General features: G+C 41.7%; 1 long non-coding RNA gene across 1 annotated transcript; it reads left to right on the forward strand.

The window, feature by feature from the left end:
• Window positions 1-5,629: 5,629 nt before the first annotated feature.
• On the forward strand, window positions 5,630-19,571 carry LOC109448856 (uncharacterized). The gene is made up of 3 exons (XR_012496634.1): window positions 5,630-6,236; window positions 6,314-6,538; window positions 17,708-19,571. It is a non-coding gene; the product is annotated as an uncharacterized LOC109448856 (long non-coding RNA).
• The last annotated feature ends 298 nt before the right edge of the window (window positions 19,572-19,869 follow it).

Consider the following 19,869-nt stretch of genomic DNA (forward strand, 5'->3'; position numbering starts at 1 on the left):
CCAAGGCAGATTGCCTCTCCCAATAAAATACTCTCATAACTGGGTAACAAATTCTCCTGCGAGTCATGTAGTCCCCATTTCTTAGCTTTCAACAAAATTGAAGGAGAACCTCATCAAGTTGTTTAACTGAGGATAATAAATACTTTCTTGATAGAGCCCATGAAATTTGAGAGTCACAGATCATTAATAATAATTCTGATTATAGACTACTACATAATTTCTGGCGTAAAATTCATTTGTGGACCAAAGAATTTTGAGAAACTGCCATCACAAAATTCCTTCCATTCCCATCTTCTTATTTATGTGAACAAGTGCTCTCAGTGGTCATATCTATAAATGGAATAAAAAGAAGAGAGTCAATGCCAAAACTCCACCCTAACGATTAGTAATATCTATCCATAGATGTATGAACACATGGAAAAATTTGAAAAGGCCTATCAATTTCATAAGAGATATAGTCCCAATAAATGTTAATTTTTACGTTTAGCAATTATTGTTTGCCACATATTTATGCCATTTTAAGTAAATGCATACTAGCAATAATTGTAATGGTAATGCAATTCAAAAGAAAAATTATAATATTGAGCTCTGTAGTCACAGGAAATTAAGAAAATTAAAATTTGTATTTTAATTTTTAATTAGAAAGTGTCCATCTTAAATTTAATTTCAACTTTCATACATTCATTTATTGTAGTTAAAATATGATAGGGTAATGAACAAAATACTTTCAAACATAATGCACTCATTAGGATGAAATTTGTTGTGTGAAAATAGAGTAACACTGGTTCCAGAAAACAAAAACAAAAAAAAGGAACATTACAAAATTCCAACTGTTTAGAAGAGCTTGCTTTCATATTCCTTTAATGAAAGATGATGAGTGTCAAAATGCTACGGATTAGGTTTCATTAAATACATTTAAAAGAATCATATAATATTTGAATTTAAAATATCAATATTTATAACATACCAGAAATTAAGTCTTTCAAATAGTATAATTTAAAAACCCAAATATAAAAATTTTAATGTGTTAAGGAATATGTCCTTTTCCAAAATTATGAGTGGTATACACAAAAAATACATACACTACATTTTTTAAAATAATAATCTAAATGTAGAAAGACATGACAGAATATAAAAAACAAAGATGACAACCCCTGTCATTAAGGAGTTTAGCATCTATTAGGGTAAAAGGCAGTTTTGTGAGGATTAAATAAGAAAATGTGTGTGAAAGCATGGTGCTGTCCCAGACCAGGAGACTGATAAAACAGTTTTCCTTATATTTAACTTTTTTTCTACATTAAAATCTCATGTGCACCAGTTATAAAATAGAGGAGGGGGGAGAATCACATGACTGGTAATTAATATATTTTATTTAATATCTCTTTGTAAGCAAAATAGTTCAATCACCTTTGCAGTGTTTTTGTTTATTTGTTTGTTTGTTAGTCTCAAATGTTAATTTAAAAAAGAATAAGAAAATGAGTAGGGGGAGAGAGAGGAGACAGAGGGAGAGGAGGGAGAGAGAAAGAAGGAAGGGAAAGAGGGGGGGAGGGAGGGAGAGAGGGAAGGAGGAAGGAAAGAAGGAAGGAAGGAAGGAAGGAAGGAAGGAAGGAAGGAAGGAAGGAAGGAAGGAAGGAAGGAAGGAAGGAAAGAGGAAAGAGGGAAGGAAGGGATGGAGGGAGGAAGGGAGGGAGAAAGGAGGAAGAAAGGGAGGAAGGGAGGGAGGAAAAAAGCTTTAAACATGACATGCACTGTGTCCCCAAACCCAGCAACTGGGATAACTTTTGTGTTGATTTAAGCACACATTTAACCAAATGAATTTTCCATTGTTCCCACCTGTTTCCCAAATAGCTTCAACTGTTCTGCTTTTGACCTGCTTTGGCTCAATCCTACATGGAATCTGCGCTCTTGGAATACTCCCACTCCTGGGCTCCTCCACCACAGAGTTGCCTTAGCAGCAGCTGGGAAAACCAACTAAGGAACAGCTGGTTTCCAAGGCCCCACATGTCTGCCATCCCCGAGGGTGAAGAGCAGTTTTCTGCAATAACTGTATTTGGGGGACATATTTCATTAAAATAACACTTCACACTTGTGTGGTATCACGCCGTTGACAGATAACTCTCACAGTCACTACCTCATTTGGTCTCACTTGGTGTTCAGAACAAACCTGGCAGGCTGCAATATTACAAATCAGGAGCCAAAACTCTGGGCCTGGGTTCTGACCCTCACTTGTACTCTCAGGACTCCATTTCCTCATGACAAAATGGGAAGACGAGACTAGACGATCTCCCCTTAAAATGAACATTTGTGGACAAATGCCCCAAAGAAAGCTTTCCCCCAGTCAACTCCATCCACTGCTGAATGAAATGCAAACTGGTCCCTTCCGTTTGTCACACTGCTTACTGTTGACCCACTCAAATACGACTAAAACAAACCAAGACCATGTTAGCATGTCTCATAGCAGATAAGCTACTTCATTTTATTCTCCCTACAAACCTAATAAGGGAGGAAGTCCAGCTATTATTACCCTTAATTTTCAGATGAGGAAATTGAGGTGAGAATCAATAATTTTTGGCAATCACACAGTAGGTAGCAGAAGAAGGAAGGAAGGTCTACCTTCTAGTTCTGAGGAATCCAAACCACCTTGGAAACAAAAACGTTAACACAATTTTATTGTTAACACCACCTTCGTGGGTCCAGGTCCACAATGCTGACAACTGTCAACCATTTGGTTGAAAAGAGGATAATCAACGAGGGCACATGACACTTTATTTGATCTCTGATCCATGCAAGCAAGTCCATGAGGCCATAAATGCCTCTCTATCCAACTTGACGTTTGGAGAACGTTTTCCCGTTGCTAATTCCTTAAGAACGGATGGCGATGGTGTCTAATCTAAATTGAAAGCTTCACCTCCAAGTGGCTCTGCCCTATGTGTAGCCTACACATCCTTGTTGATTTGTTTCTCCTGTATCGGGGTGGGTCTCTCCTTGACAACTGGGGGCCACATTTAGCCAAGCAGCTGCCCATTGGCGTCTAACGCCTGCAATATGTAGTTTTGGCAGCATCTCAAAGGATTTATTATTATCATCCCATGATTTCATTATTATTATTATCGCCCTTATGAAATTCAGTAGCTGAGGCCAATACAAAGCATTAAGCCCATGTTTAACATGAACCGGTCTGTTTGCTGCATTCCCGCCCACAACTGAGGGATTTTTGCCCCTAGATTATGCTCACTGTTGGAGAGCTCTAAGAGGTAGCCTGCAGCCATGAATGAGTCAGCCCAAATGTTCCCTCCACCACCACTGCCCTGTTCCAGTGTCACCTTGAAGGGGAACAGGCTCTTCAAGGGGCTCTTTACCAAACAGGAGCCAATTCAAATGTGATATAAAGAACTCTGACCTAGGGGTCAGGAGATGTGGGCTCTGTGATGGAGGACAAGTCTCTTTGCTAACTTGGGCCTTGATTTCTTCATATATTAAATGAGGTAACCAAGTGAGATGATTTTGAAGAGGAATCTTGAGATAATCTTGCTCAGACCACCTCTGATTTCACCCTTTCCCTGATTTCTGGAGACTTTCACCGGTAAGAGTTCCTCTAGGAAAGATCTCATGAAAAGACCTTCCCACTCTACTTCACTCAAAACAAAAAACCAACCTGGTTTACATAAGACTTTAGGGAAAACAAAAGTATCTCTTTATCAGGGAAATCAGAATTCCTCATTTAAAATGTGCTAAGGTAAAAAAAAAAAAAAAAAAAAAAAAATTGATCAGGGGTTCTAAGACTTGGATTTCATCCCAGCTTTTAAAATAACGAACCATGTAGCCCTCTGTACCTCTGATGGCTCATCTCCCAAATTCGAGTATCAATACCTCTTTGACGTATCCCAAATAGTTTTTGAGGCTCATAAGAAAATGTGGCAAATGTACAATATAACCCTATATACAGATAAGTCATTAAATTAAGGTTACTTACCTCTTTGACCCCAGATAAACTCAGAAGAACCAGAAGGTTGAGACAACATGATGAAAATGCTTATCTTCCTATTAGTAGGATAGCTGGTAGGTTTATATTTTATTGTCGAGTTTTAGCAAATCTCTTTATCCAGCTTGATTTAACAAACATTTATTAGGAGCCCACTGTGTGCCTTATATTGTTCTGGAGACAACAGACAATATCAAAATAAATATAAACTTGACCTTCAGGAGTTTACAGTCTTGTGAATTCAAAGAAATTGTAAAATGAATTTTAAAACATTATAATGACATGTTAAAGTGTATATAGACCTATAACAAATGCTTAATCCACCCAAGTTGGGATCTGAGTCTTCAGGAAAAGAGGTAGATTGGGCTGACTAGAGTTTAATGGTTGCATGATGGAGATATAACTGGAGACAGACCGTAAATGAGTCGGACAAGCAGTTTTCTACCTTGATAATAGCAGACTTTCAATAATGAATTAAACAAGGAAAAGAATGTAATATTGATGATTGGAGAGAACATTTCTCTCCCTATTCAATAGCAACAGGTTTCAGGCCATGGTCTTTCAGGTGATAATTATCAAAGAATCCAAATTCACATTTATTTAAGTTGTAGAAATAATAACGTTACAGCATTACTCTTTTTAAATTGTTACCTATAAATGTGTAATCTAAAGGAACTCTTAAAAAAAAATGAGATCTCCTTCTATGAGCATATTTTCTCAAAATGACTGCTTTGTGCCCAAAGCCTTCCCCCGGCTGACCCCTTCACAAAGCACTGACTCCAGCCACAGGTTAATGAGTATTACCTGAATATGCTCTGTACATTCCTGCTCCTATACCTTTGCTCAAGCCCTTCCCCCATCTGGGAAAGCCCTCCCTTCACCTCTCCAGGTATGGAAGCCCTCCCTATCTTCAGGACCCAATTGAAATCCATCATCCTCCATGAAGCCTGGTCCATCCATCACTTATCAACTCCTGGCTTCTGAATGCCAGTAGTGCTTATTTTCTGAACTATCAATTTGCAATTATCTTTTTTTTGGGGGGTGGGGATATATTTTTCCCGATACAGTTTCTATCCCCAAAAGGAACCTGGTAGAGTCTCTCAAGGTCAGGAACATAGACGCTTCTTTGTATTTCCAGTGCTCAATACACCACGATTTGGCAGACACTCAGTAATGGATATTATTGAGCATCTAGTTAAGTCCCAAACTAGCCATGTTTTCTATTACTCCACTACAACCACCATCCCATTTGAAAAATTGTCAAAATAAGTTAGAAATAAGCTAAAAGGGATGTACTGAGATGGTATTTATTAACATAACCTAAAAGAAGCCCAGTATCCTTGAAAAAACTTAATGTTCTTCCTCTTTAAAATAATACATGTATCATTTCAGTATATTCTGAACAGAAGCATTAATATAGGTTTGCCTATCTGAAAAAGGATTTAGCAAAGGACATTTCTCCTTGCAACGAGACAGCTGAAGAGGTGTAATTTAACAGCTTTCAGAGGCCCGTCACTGTGGTGATTGAGGTGGACAGAAGGCATGGACATGACCAAGGCCCTTAAAAGACACAAACAGGTGGGAGAATGTGCTGGGGGTGGGCTCAGGGCTGGAGAGTACAAAAGGAGGAGGCAACCCTTGGAGAGCAGAGACAAGAGAAGGCAGAGAGCGAGGAGAGGAGAGGAGAGGAGAGGAAAACAGGGGAGAGGAGAGGAGAGGAGAGGAGAGGAGAGGAGAGGAGAGGAGAGGAGAGGAGAGGAGAGGAGAGGAGAGGAGAGGAGAGGAGATCTGATGCTAGGTCACATCTACACAGGACCCAGTAGGAGGTAAAGCTAGAACAAATGCCAGAAGTAAAAGAATGAAAGACAAATGAGTGGACAGGGCACGGATAGGGAGAAATGTTAGACCATTGGGATAGGGGTGCACAGAAAGGAAAGACAGATTATTTCTCCGTGTGTGACTAGAAGGATGGCAATTAAAAAGATAAGAGTGAGAAGAAAGGGATGAAAAGGGAATAAGTAAGGAGACAAAATAAGTAATAAGTGCATAAGTACTAGTTAAATGCTTAGAAAATCACCAGGCTGTTAAACTGAGCTGGAAGAAGAGCCACAGCCGTACCCAAGAGGGAACCATCAGAAAGACAGAGGAAGAAAATTTAAGCAGCTAGCTACTAAGGTAAAAATGAAAAAAAAAAAAAAAAAAGAAAAAAAAAGAGGGAGAGAGAGAAAGAAAAGAAAAATAGAAGATGGAAAAGGTGAGAAGCAAGAGAGGGAAAACCCTAAGGAGACACTGGCCCAGAAACCTTTTTAACTTTCTGTAAAAATCTTCAAGGCCCCAAACTAGGCCAAGATTCTGACTGACATTTCTGAGCTCACCAGCTGCTGTTTCCTTGAGAGAATTCTGACAGAAAGGCATACAAATGCAAGCCAACACTGCCAGCTCTGGGAAAAAATAATAATAATACTAACAATCTGTGCTCTAAACACCTCAATGGGGCTGATGCCTGCCAGGGAAGAAGGCACACAGAGGAGGAACCTGCCTGCAACTTTTCCCCAGGTAAGTACTGAGCTTCTTCCTTCCTGCTGCTTTCTCCTCTAATTGTCCTCTGGCCATTCCTGCCTTGCCCATCTGTCTTTGTGAATTTTGGGGAAGCCCTGCGGGTGATCTGCTTCTGTCATCTGAAGCCAGCTCTGTGGTGTCTGTAGGAGCAGGTGAAGCTCTGTGTTCTGCGTCTCACACAGGTGGGGAGGACGTCTAGAATCCAGATCCATCAGGCAGGGCTAGCTAAGGGAAAATGAATGAGCAAAACCACCCCTGCCGGCATTATCAGTGTGAGGGAATGACTTGTCGGCTAGTACTGACAATGAACTTGTTTCTCTATGTGCTGGGGCTTGAAGCAAAGGCAGAGAGGAAGGGTGAGTGTGGGCGACAGAGGGACAATAAAAGGCGGCTCCAGGGGAGAGATCTTGTGTAATCACCCTAGGGGCTGGTCAATTACCTAAAGAAGAGCTCCGGTTTTAGGAGTGATGGATGAGAATTTGTCAGCACATGACTTTGAACTTGTGGCTTGCCCTTTCGGTGCCTTGGTAAAATATTTTGTATGTGTGTTGAAATTTTCTTCAAAGCAACTCAGAGGAATTTATTTCTAATATGTAATTTATCTCAAATATGCAATCATTGAATAGGAGTGGTTTCTTCAGATAACCCCACAGACATCCCCACTGAGATAATGTGAAGTGTTAACGTCTTTTTTAAAAATGAAGTCCCCCAGCAATGCATTCCTTTGGAAAACCAGGACAAGAACCACATTTCTCTGACTTGTTCCCTGGACCTGAAGCAATTTTTAATCCTCATTTAATAGGTGCACTTGAGAGAGAGAGAGAGAGAGAGAGAGAGAGAGAGAGAGAGAGAGAGATTTTGGAGCTGAAAGGGTTTATCATTATTCCATATATTATGTTACATTATCATTATGACCCCTCTGTAAATATGATAAGACATCATGTGAGTCAGTGGAACCTCTGCTGGGCTATCTTCCCAAGAAAAACTTTCACCTCATTTTATATTCATTCTTCACCAAACCCCGCTACAGTTATAATGGTAAGAATTGGAAGCCAAAGAGGTGATTCCCAGGAGTGTACAACCGCTCAAGCTGAAAACTCTCACCAGCTTCACAGACGGGGTTCCCCCTCTTTGGCGTGTGTACCCTCTGTCTGCATCCTCATTGGTGAAAGCGCCTACAGCCACAGCCTTGAGGAGCCACCTTCCTGGCTTCTGAGTGGCTTTACTCCCCTTCCTCTCCTCATTGTTAGGAAGCTCTCAATGTAAGGGCCACTTCCTTGCCTTTGAACTGTTGAGCATCAGAAACATTGAACTACAGAGAGCAGTGGTTCTCATAAAGGGTGGTCCCCAGAAAAGCAGCATTAGACTCACCTGAGCACTTGTTAGAAATAACAAATTCTCAGATCCCACTCCAGGCCTACTAAATCAGAAACTCTGAGAGGGGGGCCTGGCAATCTGCATCTTAGCAAGCCCACTGGGTGACCGATACACTGAATTAAAAGGTTAAGATTTTTTAAGTGCTCTTTCTTGCACCCACAGAGCTCAGATCTCCTTACATGTGGGATTCTGGTCACTTCCAGGGATGCAGCTTCTAAAGGAGACCCTTCTATAAACAACAACCTCTCCATGCCTTGTGGCCTTCAGCTGTAAAACAGGAACATTTATAATATAAGTTACTTGTTAGATCACACAGTAAGGGCTCTCTAAGTGTGGCGGGGGCAGTGGTGGCTTTATCTACTCCGTCCTTACTGTGCGAAAGGCCTTCACTGGGTGGGTGGTGTGAGAGATCAAAGATGAAACTGTCAGGATCCCAGCCCTCCTGAGAAGATGCATACATTCCAGGCATACAAGGAATCAAACAGCAAGGTAAGAGGTCATGTGTGCCCATGTAGAGGTACAAACAGCAGGAACTGAACAGAGGAAGCGCTACAACTGGGAGAAAACATTGTGGAGAAAGTGTCTTTTGAACTGAGCTTTAAAGAGAGTAATTTTAATTAGTGAAGATGGGCAAAGGGATAAGAACATTCCAGGTGGAACCTAAGCATAGAGAGCATCGAAAAGATGATGGTAGTGGTCTGTGTGGACAATAGTGCCTGTTCCCCTTTCTGTTACTAAGTTGACTGTTCATGTGTGGAGAGAGATCACTCTGTTTCTAACCATTTGTCACCATTTGCAGACATTCTTTAATCCAAACTAAGTAATTTTCCTTAGACTCTGATAAAATGAGGCCATTCCAGTATTAACGATTGCATTACTTTAGCATTCATATCTGTTGGTCTTATTTATTATTAGATCGATGTTTTTCAAAGTCCTCTGCTCACTTGCAACAGAATAAATTGAGAATGGTTGCAAAAATGCAGATTCCTGGGCCCTGCCTCAGATGGCTAATTTCAGCATCTTTGAGAGCAAGTCAGAAGAATCTGCATTGTAACAAGTTCCCTTGTGATTCTATTGTTCACTTAGGTTTGAAAGCAGCTCTCCTTTGTTTTTCTCCAAATTTGCTGTCCATAGAAATCACCTGGGAGTGCTTTTTAAAAATATGGATACCTAGCTATTCCCATGGAGATTTCAATTCATGACTCTGGAGTGGGGTGCAGGCAACAGGAGTTTTAATAAGTCCCTCTGTGGCACTAAGGATCAGGCAAGCTTGGGAAATATAATATATTCAAATGAATGTGTGCTTTGGGTTAGAGAGTTGCTTCAAGTCATACATAGGTCAACAGCCATTTACTAGCTGTGTGATTTGGACAACTTTCTTAACCATTCTACGGCTCCAAATTACTTAACCTGCCAGAGATAGTTTCATCCTGTGTGATAAAATATACTTCACAGAACTGCTATAAGTGTAAATAAGTAAATGTTGGCTCCCTCTCGCTCCTTGCCCCTTTCTCCCCTGAAATCCCAGCTCCAGCGCTGATGAGAAGCAGCGCAAAGACAACAGTGGTAATAAAACGCCACCAATACTCCCCTCTTCTGAGAAAGGTGGCAGGACGCTGCAGGGGTTGAAGACAGGCTCTCGGTGGTGGCCTTGCTCTTGGTTGCGCCTGGGAAGTTAAAATGGGACTCATGCTCATCATTGAAACAACATTCAGAACTGGCCAGTCCTCTAAAAATAGCTAGATGTTCTGGTTGAGCCTTAGGAAAAATAAGGTCCTATCCTGACAAACTACCCCATGCTTGCCTTAAAAGGAGGGGCCTCTGCTTTATTTCCTACCACCTCAGTCATATGATGGTAAGCCCCAAATAATTTGGCTTTTACCTTAGTGAACTCCAGAATAGCTTCTGTTTCACAGCCAACAACCAAGAACACCAGCAGTGATACCAGTGCATAAGGTCACAAGCGCTCAGACTTTGTCTGGCATGGATACCTCTGTGCACACCACTCCCCCCGCAGACACTAGCAATGTGCTCATCCCCACAAAAGTATGCAATTCTGATTATATTTTAAGAAAACATTATCAATTGTTTTAAACTTCCAAGTCTGACTGTGGGACAGAAAAGGGTCTGGGAGAGCTATGATGCCTACATTAGAAATCCAGAGAGTGAGATACAGGTGATTTTTCTGCAGAGAGTCCTGGTTTCCTCTCCACATCCAGCAAAGGGCTGACTAACCAAGGTCAGCTCTGTCACCAGACGCAAAGGCATAGTTGTAAATAAAGGGACAGTATGAGCATCTCACCATATATGTCTTTTTATAAAGGTCCTGGAAAGGAGACTGGGCCCTTGATATTTAGAACCTGTAATGATTCTTGTCAGAAATGATACTGCTGAATATCTTTCCTTAACAAATCCTTTTCAAGCATACGAAAATAGCAAAAATTCTTTTTTAAAACAAGGCAAAACAAAATGTGAAAGAAACATTTTTTTATAATATGTAAGCTTTCCCAAGTATCTTAGAACCACCTCTTGGGTAACAATTGCCATGTGACTGAAACTCTTTAAAGTAGATCAGATGTTAGGAATTCCACGCAGTGACTAGTTTCACTTGCTGTACTAATATGAATTAGTATTGAATATATGTTAAACAATAGTAATAACAGTAACAGAGACCACTTATTAGACTTCTAGTACTGTATTCATGACACCTTACATAAATCTGTATCATCGAAGCTCCCTGTTGAGTAAGCATTATTATTCTTACTTTACAGGTGAGGAACCTAAGGCTCAAAGAGATTAAGTAGCTTGCTCAGGGTCATAGAGCCAGAATGCACGGAGGCCCAAGCCATGCTCTTCCTTCTTACACCCCTTTGCCACCAATAACTTTGAAAATTACGTTAGCCTATAATTCAGACTTCTCCCTATCTTAACCCGTGTTTGATTTTCCCCTAATCAGAGAGTCTTTCCAAGGATCATTAATGGGAAATCACCATCCTCACTTCTCTGTAATGTTGTGTCCGAGTTATTTATGTTCAAATAGTGCTCTACTCAGTGAAAGAAATAGGAAAAGGAGGTGATGGCTATTTATAATTTTGATGCTACCTTTAGTGTTACTTAGTTCCTGAAGGCTTTAAAGCAGTATTTGATTCTCAGTAACAGGGAAAGGACAGTTTATTAATTTAAGGCTTTTGCATAATTGCCTAATTACAGAGCAGAGAGGGGGGAAAATAAATCTTGTTTCCAACAACGAGTTGAGTGACATTTTATATTGCCATCAGCCTGTTCTTCTAAGAAACTCAAGACCATCACATGTGCTATCTCATTAATCTTCAACCCACCCTGTGGTGGGTAGATGGGGTTACACAACCACTACAGGAATGAGAGACAGAAAGGTGGTGGTGATTTCGCCAACACCATACAGCACACAAGCAACCAAGTGACACATCGTTCCTCCCTATTCTTCCTATTAACACCACCTGCCAAAGTCAGAAGATTTGGGCAGGTAAGAAACTAAACAAATAATCTGGAAAAAAAGAAACTACATCCAATTGCCATATCCATACCCTTTGCCCTGTGCAAAATTCAGAATAACATATCTTTATATTCCCTTCCTGGATTTGTCCTTTCATTTATGCCTGGTCTGAAACGTTTTGGTTTTGTTATAGTTGTTTCTTTCTGGGGTTTTTTGTTTGTTTGTTTGTTTGTTTGTTTGTTTGTTTGTTTTCAGCCTACCTCTCACTCTGTTTTCTAACATGTTCCAGGAATTTCCTTCCTGGCATCTTAAGTTAGATGACCAGGGAAAGTGAGAGGCGATTCAAAAGCAATCAACTAATTGGTCATTAAAAGTTTTTCATTGTTTTGGATTTTCTTTCCCCTGCAGATTTTGAAGTAAACTATTAAGCAACTTTTTGCCTATATGAGGTTAGACTTGACAAAAAGACATAATAATTCATACCCAAATGTTGGGCACAGTCTCATGGGATGGTTAACAGTATCTTGGTTATCTCCCATCATTTCCCTGGAAACCTGTTTTTATTGTATTCCTGCATGAATTAACCACCTCCTGGACTTCAGCTGGCTCATGAATGGCAAGTCTCTTAAAGCTGGCTCTTTCTCGTTCTCTGGGTCAAAAACTCAGTGTTCTCTCTCCTCTCTTCACTCTTGAAACTCATGGAGATTTCCATCTGACAGATTTAACCCGTTACAATGAAGCTTGACTTAGTTCTTATGTTTCCTGGTTCACTAGAAGAGACAAGACCATCTCAATTTCTCAGAGGTACAGCCTGGTCTTCTCCTTGGCCCCACTGCCTCTCCTCCCCATCAGCCCCTGCTTTTAATTGATGGCAGACCCCAAATGTGGGCGAGGAAAAGCAGCCCCACATTCTCACTCATGTGAAGCTTACACTTGACAATAGGGAGAATTGTGTTTTCACAGCAGAAACTTATACAGCCATTGGACTAAGTGGGCTATTGCATGATTCCCAAGTTCAGCCAGAAAGATTTGACTGGGACGCCTAGGGCATTTTCCTACTCTCCTGAGAACAAGTATGGTTTCTAAGCCACCACCACCAGCAGCACCCCATGTGCACAGCTGCAGAGGAATAAATGTACACAGAGTGTAAATCCCTTAGTGTTTTCTTCTCTTCCTTCCTTCTCAACTCTTACCTTCCAAGTCTATCTCCATGGCTTGATCCAATACTGTTTTTCCAACTGGATTAGGTTTTTCTTAAAGAATTACCATTTATATACATGTAAACCAATTCATTTCCATGACCCTCATCTGTAAAACCAGACAAAAATAACAGCTACTTCATGGCGTAGTGGATTTAAGGAGCTTATATATGCAAAATACCAAAAATGGTCCCTATCATGAAGTAATTTTGGGGGGAAAAATGCATTCTTCTTTTTATTACTTTTGTTATTAGATTTCATTAACCACCCTTGTCAATGCTGTGAGCCTCAAACCTTCTTTGCAATTCAATTCTTCTGTTGTCACGCTCCCTGTTTCCCTAGTATAGAATCAGATGCTTTAAGCCCCATTGCCCAGGGTGGCCCATCCAGACCCTGAGTGGTTTGACAGCTGCCAGAGTCTCTCACTTTTCCACGGCTCCCACCTCACAGCTTGTGGGGCAGGTGATGGGCTGGAGGGAGCAGAAACCGAGCGAAAAAATCCTTCCCACCATGAACAATCATGCTTGGAATGCTATGCAGGCAGCTGCAGCCTTCAGCATGCGCCCACCACATGCAGTAGGAAACCCAGGAAGGCCTGGCTGTTTCTAAGCGGGAGCTGTTCTCTGCACATGTGCAGAATGCTTCTCTGTGAGATTCCCTCTCCTTTTTTAAACTTTCCCTTCATGGGAATTCAAATATTTTTTTTAAAAAAAGAATCCTATTGAAATGTATAAAGCAGCAGCTATTAAATTAATAGTAATAACAAAGATTATGACTGCAACAAAATAAGCCAGTGAAACTCAGATGCTATTTATTTCTGAACAAAGAGGAGGGGAGAAATTGGGTCCCAAAAAGCACTGCCATTCCTCACACCAGATGTGTCCCAGGATGGTTTGGGGTGAGTGATAGGATGGATGAGTTAAGGTCCTAGTGGTCCTGCCCTCTAAGTGTTTCCACCTAAAGAAGGAGAGAAGATGTGAGTGGCCCACATCTGAGATGCTGGGCTGCATTTGGATGACAGAAGAAGCCAGGCTGGGGCCAAGACTGCTTCCCAAGGCCACATGCTTCTTTATATCCCCATATGGATTACTTTGCTATGGAATGTAAGGAAGTGTGTGGTTTCGGCAAGTGTCTCTTCGCCGGTTCCATGGTCCCACCCAGAGAATTGGTTTGACCTCATCCTCACCAGGGCTTTGCTGCGGCAGGTGTCTCCCTCACCAACTAAGAGAGTGTCTGAATCCTGTCTGGGCTGCTCTCCCACAGGCCCTTCTCTTGCTCTAGAGGTCCCATCACTCAGCCCACAAATTCAGGCACAAGGACTGTGTCCCAGCCTCCCAGACCTCACCGCTGGTGCCTGCTTGGTTGGGAGAAGCCCCATCACCAAAAGGTGTTTTCTCAGAATCAGCCCTTGCCCTTCCAGCTCCTTCCTTCAGTCATTTTGCTCCTGAAATGAGATGTTTCTATGAACCAAACTGAATCGTAATTCATATCCATCTGTATCACTTTCCTTTATAATCATCGGTGTCCATGGAAGTTCACACATTTCAAAGCACTTTCATTGCAGATAGAAGGGCAGGTGCTATGAGCCCAGGAGGCCACAGCTTACGGTCACACAGTCAGGCCCCTGATCCTGCTATCTTTTCCACTTCACATCACAACCCTGTAGCAAAGCAGCACTTCTGAGTGAGGCTGTTAGCAGAAAACATGTGAGGTGCTAAAATGATGATACACTCATCTAATTGGTTGAGATCCTTTCTCCCCTCCTCCCTAAACCCCTGTGTTCCCAGCCCTGACCTTAAAGGGCCTGAATCCACACCAAGAAGGAGTTGGACTTAGGGAGAGAAGCCCTGAGCAGGAGGAGAGACTGCAGTTCCCCAAGGTTCAGGCCATCTCCTTCCCTAGCATTTCAGAACCCTAGCTCCAGGATGGCTGCATGCATTCCACAGTTCTGCTTCCCTGATGTCAGGGGAGTGTGTGTGAGAGGCGGGCTGGGATCGCACTAAATTTATACTGTGAATTCATAAGCAGAACCACAAAAGACACCACAGTTTTGACAGATGTGTGCCAAAATGCACTGGAGGGGTGGGGGTGGCGACAATAAAACAGAATGGAGAAGGAGCAGAAGAAGGACATGGAATGAGGAGGAAAGAGAAGCATGAAGGGAGGATACACATGTTTAAACAGCAGATGGCAGATGAATGCAGAGTGGCCAGAGGAGAAGGGTGCCATTTCCCTCAGAGGTGACAGCACCTAGAGCACAATGGGCTAAACTCCAACACAGGTGTCACCACCCACCCATCTCTTCCAGACACCAGGCAGCTAATAGCCTTCAAGGGCATGCTAACCTGTACTCTTTGGGGCTGAGGAGAACTTCAAAGGATGTGGGTGAATTACTAGAGATAGGGCAGCTACACAGTGGAACATAGAAACTTACAGTTTTAGAGCAGTGATTCTCAATCAGACGTGATTTGGCCCCCAGGGCACATTTGGCAATGTCTGGAGACATTCCTAGTTGTTACAACTAGGGGGTTCTACTGGCATGTAGCGGGTACAGAGCAGAGATGCTGCTAAACACCCTACAATGCCCTCCAGGACAGCCTACAGGACAGCCCTCCAGAGCAGACTTTCCTGACCCAAAACGTCAACATGCCAAGGTTGAGAAACCCTGCTTTAGATCGTGGTGCTTTGAATGAATAAGGCCTCTGACACTGGCATATTGTGTCATGTTATCTTCCAAAGAAAATGATTATCCTTATTTTATGAACATTTTTGTCTGTAAAATAGGCAGATGCCTCCAAGATGTCCTTCTTTCCAGTGACAACCCTTTCCCTTTTCTAAACCACACCTGCACTAAAGATGGTTTTGGGGGTTGTGGTTTGTTTTTTTTTGTTTTTTTTAAGTCATCTGTTCAAAAATCCGGGGGTGTATTGTGTGGGTGGGGCAGGATGTGAGTAAAGAAGGAGAGAGATGATGAAGAGGAATGTCCTGAACTGAAGGAATTACACTGTAAGAGGCTTGTCATTCTGACTGATGAGCTGGACCCACATACTTTTTCCGTCCTGATTTCAGGCTGCCTGGCTAGTCTGCACCCCACAGATGTCTACCTACTCCCTTGCTACCTGAGGGGAGCTGGAGGAGGGTTGAGCTGGGATGAGGTCAGCCAGAGGAGGAGCTGGCGAGCTGCAGCCCCACGTCCCCCTCTGTCATTGGGATGAGGAGGAAGGGGAAGGGGAAACGCCTCACTGCAGAGCCAGCAGGATGCATGCGCAGGAGGCGGGGCTCAGGACTAGAACTGAGCCTTCCCTACACGAACCATTGTAGAACAAGCCGTGGTTGGTGGGGCCCCCGACTTCCCACCACCACCATGACAGTGTGCTTTCACCTCGTTGTTTTTCCTATGGTGCCTTGATGAGTGCTTTGATTTCTGACCTATTTCATTTATTCCAGACAGAGCTCCCATGCTGGGGCATCTGATAAACATTTACTTGGTTGGGTAAAGCAGTTCCGCTTTGCCTGATCAGTGGTCTCCACACTTCAGAGATGAGATGAAAATACTTGCAACTGAGGGAAGGAAATACGTGAAGGCTAGGCTGGAGTTCAGAGTGAAACTCTTGGCCTCTAAAGCAGTCTGATTTGTCTCTAGGATTTTCCCCAGGGCCCTGAAAACATCCATTGTGCCCCCTAGGGACTTAGGATTGGCCACCTTTCCTTGTTTTCACTAAGCCTGACAAGCAGGCAAGGTTGGTATGCTCCCCCACTGTACGGATGTTGAAACTGAGGCTTAAAGATGTTATATAACTTGTTAAAAGCAAAACAGCCAGAAGCATCAGTGGGATTTGAACCCAGGTAAGTATGACTCCAAGGCCACACGCTTTCTACTTGATTATACTTCTCTTCATCGGGGAGAAGAAATAAAAGATCAGTAAAACCTCCCCCCAATGGCAGTTTTCTGGCATCATTCAGACTATACTTTCTTCCTACCTCTTTCCCCACCTGTTCAAATACATCATCAAGATAGCCAGGACAACTTCTGGGGGAAGTTGTCTCTTTAATCAGCTCCTTGCCCCCTGGATCATACATTTCTAGAAACAGGGAGAAACTAGTGGGTTCCTCTGCTAGTCCAGTGGTCCTCACACTTTAGCTGCATCAGAATCGCCTGAACAACAGGTTGCAACACAAATTTCTGGGTCCACCCCTGGATGTCATGAACTGTTAAATGTTGCTTTTCCTTTGCAAGGTCAGCCTGTAAGTTCTTACACCCTAGAATCCAGATTTCTCCTTTAAAATCTACAAAAAGCAAAGATTTCTGCGCTCTGCCCATTTGTCAAACCAAACTTCAATGTCTATCACCAGGAAAATGGCTAAATAAATTGTAGTATATTCTCATAGTAGAAAACTATAAAGCCATAAAAATTAATAAACGACAGCTATGAATCATTACGGATGAATCTCATAAGTATCATTTTAAATGAAAATACCAAGTCACAGAAGAATATCTATGGTATGATACCATTAGATTAAAAAACAAGCAATATAATATTTAGGAATATGTGTATAAATGATCAAATTATTAAAAATAATTTAAATTATAGTTTAAATTATATTTTCAAAAGGAACTCAAAATAATAGTTACCTGAGGGAAAACCAAAAAGATAAATTGGGGAAATCATTCAAGAAGCCTTCACAGTATCGATAAAGTTCTTTTTCTAAAGTAGATGGCTGATTGTGGGTATTGTTGTTGTCATTATGGGTTACAACGTACATATGTATCACATATATTTATCATATTTAAATAAAAAATTATAAATTTTAATTTATTTTAAATATTAAAGTGGAAGGCATTGAAAGAATATAAACCAGAATGTTAATTGTGGAAGATGGGAATAAAGAGAATTATGAGAGATTTTCATTTTTATATTCTACCATTCTATATCATTTTAGTTCTTCAGAATGTACATATTTTAAAAAAAAGAAGAATGATAAAATAAAAACTGAAAAGTCATGCAATGCAAAATACAAATTATGTGTGGTTTTCACAACTCCCGTGAAAGGATGTTCTAGACAAGACAAGCTACTGGGATTTGATTCATGCTAATGCTGGTTCTCTCTGTGTTGCAGGCTTGGACCAGCGATGTTCAGGACGTACCAAGAAATCCTCACACTAGAGGCTGCAGTCACTTCCCAAGGAAACTGCCCCCTGCTCTGGCTGGTCAAACGGAACCAAGTCCGTCTTCCTGAGAGGTTTGGTCCCCTTCAACCAGCTACAGCAGGGCTGGCCATGCCCAGTCCTTGGAGGAACAGAAGACTTTCACCTATGGCTGAAATGACCTACTAATGCTTCCCTTAAGAAAAGGACTCTGATTTTATCATATACTCTCAAGCTCACAGGAGGGGAGAAAAGAGGAGCCCTGGGTTCAAAACTGCGCACGATTTTCATGCCCAACACACAGAGCTCTGTACCTTTGCACCCACAGCCAGACTCACTCACATGCTCTTGACACACACAGTCAGTAAAGATTTTTGAGGACGGAATTTTTTCCATCCCTGGGTCAGCCAAGGGGAGAGCATGAAACCTCAAAGACAGGGTCCCTGCTCACAAGGAGCTAACAGTCAAAGTAAAGAATTAGACATATGACTACAGCACAATTTAATGGAATTACAAGTCAGAGCATGGCTACTTCCATGCTATAATTCTTCATACATAGCACCCCAAATATGCCTGACATTGTGTACCATCAAGTCTCTATTGGTCCATTCAGCTCAAGATAACTATTCACTAAGCAATATACACATGACTCAGTTTTCTGATCTGTAGAACGGGGATAATAATCATAGCACCTACCACATACAGTTTTATGTGGAATTAAATGAGAATACGTGTAAAGGAGTTAAAAAGTTCTCAATTGTCACCTGTCATTAAGGGGGAATCCTGACATGCCCTGACAATTTCTCTTTCAGAATTTGTGTCTTTGATCTAGGAGTGTGCCCAGTAGGTAGGTAGTGCTCAATACATTTGTTGTTTGAATTCCAGAAGCAAAAGTGTTCACATGCTGGACTCTGACACAAATGTGGTCTGATGACGTGCAGAGCCCACCAAGTCCCCACACAGGGGCACGCGGTGCTTACTACACATGCCTTGCTGTCAGGGAGACCTGGGCTTGAATCTTGTCTTTCTCATTTATTAGCCCTGATATATCCTAAGCCTCAGTTAGCATTGTTTAAACCTCAGTTTCCTCATCTGTAAAATAGGGACAATGATACTTAAAACATAATACATGTAAAGAGTTAATATAAGTGCTCAAGAAATGGTAGCTGTTGTTGTTTTGCTGTTGTACATGGCAACAGCTCAAAGACAAATTTGTGACCACAGGTACTCAAGAAGGGGAAGATTAAAAAGAAAAAACATAGAACTCAAAAAGTAAATAATATCTCATTACAGGGTATTTTTATACTCCAACTATTAATTCTACGATCATGCAGCAAGCATTTATCCTTGTGTATGTTACTAGTATGTAATATGTTTTACTAAAAACAAATGCTTCATACATGAGACTGCCAGTATCATCTTGAAGTATCCTGCCTGGAAAGCCTTCATTTATAAACGTGTTGAGATGCTAGTCTGTAAATTCGTGTCCTGAGTACATGAAGGCCACAGAGTGTATATTCTAAAGGGGTGGAGTTTAGACATAGAAGCTGGAGCTAGACTGCCTGGGATCAAATCCCTGCCCTCCATCCCCCCACCAGCTCTGCCACTTTGGTCAAGTGTCTTGACCTCTCTGGGCCTGAGTTTCCTCATATGGAGAATGAAGATATAAATAATAGTATCAACCTCACAGGGTTTTCGTGAGAATGAAATGAAAATGCATGGCTAAAGGTCTAAAACTAGTGCTGGGAACATAATAAACTTTTGAGACTTTATCTTTGACCGTGTACCTGAAATATTCCCAAATTAAATTGGTGTTCAATAAAACCTTTAATAAAAGATCGCCTTCTTTTTGTGTAATTCTAAATCCAGACTATGGGGTTGACTATTTGTGCTTATCTGTAAATACAGCACACTGGGGCAAACTGGCAGTAGGGCTGGGTGCCAGCCAGTCTCTCTGACTCCCCAGTTCTACAGTGTGATGGTGCCTCCCTGAGAGCTAGATGTTCACCTCTGGGGGCAGAGGCAGGGGGTCCGGAAGCACAATGATGGAGCTCTCAAGCAGCCATCTGGGAAAACACGAGTGTTAAATGACATGAAAACAAATGTGACGTGGTCAAAAACCAGGAGGGGCCCT

This window comes from Rhinolophus sinicus, linkage group LG05 (assembly GCF_036562045.2).
Source record: "Rhinolophus sinicus isolate RSC01 linkage group LG05, ASM3656204v1, whole genome shotgun sequence".
In the NCBI taxonomy this organism is placed as follows: Eukaryota; Metazoa; Chordata; class Mammalia; order Chiroptera; family Rhinolophidae; genus Rhinolophus; species Rhinolophus sinicus.